Source organism: Manis javanica, chromosome 1 (genome assembly GCF_040802235.1).
Source record: "Manis javanica isolate MJ-LG chromosome 1, MJ_LKY, whole genome shotgun sequence".
Lineage (NCBI taxonomy): Eukaryota > Metazoa > Chordata > Mammalia > Pholidota > Manidae > Manis > Manis javanica.
Window position 1 is genome coordinate 123,557,607 of NC_133156.1, and position 1,720 is coordinate 123,559,326.

The 1,720-nt window shown below is 32.0% G+C and overlaps 1 non-coding gene across 1 annotated transcript; it reads right to left on the minus strand.

Moving 5' to 3' along the window:
- Window positions 1-952: 952 nt before the first annotated feature.
- LOC118969182 (U6 spliceosomal RNA) lies at window positions 953-1,061 on the minus strand. Its single transcript, XR_005057095.1, has one exon. It is a non-coding gene; the product is annotated as a U6 spliceosomal RNA (small nuclear RNA).
- Between the last annotated feature and the right edge of the window lie 659 nt (window positions 1,062-1,720).

Here is a 1,720-nt window from a genome sequence, read left to right on the forward strand (position 1 = left end):
GCATGTTAATTTTGTTTCCTGTGACTACTGAATTTGTTTCTAATTCTAATAGTTTTTTAATGGAGTCTTTAGGGTTTTCTATACATAGTATCATGTCATCTGCAAATAGTGGCAATTTTACTTCTTTCCAGTTTGGATGCCTTTATTTTTTTCTTGCCTAATTTCTGCATCTAGAAATTCCAATACTATATTGAATAAATGTGGCAATAGTGGGAATCCTTACTGAATAAAAGCTTTTAGCTTTTCACCAAATATGTACTTTTTGAGGGATTTTATCATAAATGGATATTGAATTTTGTCAAATGATTTTTCTGCATCTATGGAGATGATCATAGAATTTTTATCCTTTGTTTTGTTAATATGGTGTATCACATTGCTTGATTTGCAGATGTTGAACCATCCTTATATACCTGGAACAAATTCCAATTGATTATGGTTTATGACCCATTTAATGTACTATTGAATTCAGTTTGCTTATATTTTCTTAAAGATTTTTGCATCTATATTTGTCAGAGATATTGGCCTGTCATTGTTTTTTTTTTGTGGTGTTTTCTCTGTTTTTGTATCAGGGTAATGCTGGCCTAGCATTTCCAAATAATGAGTTTGAAAGAATTCTTTTCTCCTCAGTTTTTTTGGAATAATTTGAGAAGGATGGGTACTTGTGCTTGTTTACATGTTTGGTAGAACCCACTTATGAAGCTCTCTGGTCCTGACTTTTTTGTTAATGTTTTTCTGGTTGTTCTGATAGTTCCATGTTTGTTTCTTCTTCTCTTGGTCTCCTCCCTTGTGGTTTGATGGTTTTCTTTGGCATTATGTTTGGGTTTCTTTCCCTTTATTTTTTGTCTATCTGTTGTAGGTTTTTGGTTTGTGGTTACCATGAGGTTCATATATATTGACCAAATAGAAAGTAGTCTATTTTAAGTTGATAGTCATGTAAACTCACATGCATTCTAAAAATATAGAACACTTTGTGCATTTGCATGACATCCTTGTACAGTGTCTGTGCTCTCTTCTCTATTTTGTTCCAATTCTAAAATGGGAAAAATCAATCAGTAATTGTCAAATATTGCAACCCAGAGTAAAAAGTGCATTTTACTTTAGTTTAAATTTAAATTTAACTTAATTTATATAAATTTAATTGACATATTTTAATTTAATAATAACATGTGTATTAAATAACTTTAGTGAAATAGTTCATGAAACAGTATTTACCCTTACTATCTGCAGTATACTTCATCTTTTCTCTCCTTTATTGCTGGTCATGAAGCACTAAATTAATTTCATGACCTGCTAAATGGGTCACAACCTATAGCTTAAAACCTCTGATCAAGATCATTCATTCATTTAATAAATATTCATTAAACATCAGTGTGCCAGGTTGCCAGATACTGTTCTAAGTTCAGCAGAGGACTAAACAGACAAAAGCACTTGCCCTCATAAAGCTTACATTTTAGAAGAGGGACTATATATATATGATATGCTATTTGATAAATATGATGTATCTTAATAAACTATATGGTATGTCATAAGTATACCAGATATAACATGCCCCACCCCTACCCCTGGATATTATATCGTCACTTTGGTGGGCTCCCTCCTATTCCAGAGACAAAGACATGCATTTCTCTATTTAAAGACTTTTTCGAAAGTTACAGAAGGATTATTTGACCGACTTGAGTAGAAGCAGAAAATTAACACTCCAATCCCAGGCAGCCCAAAA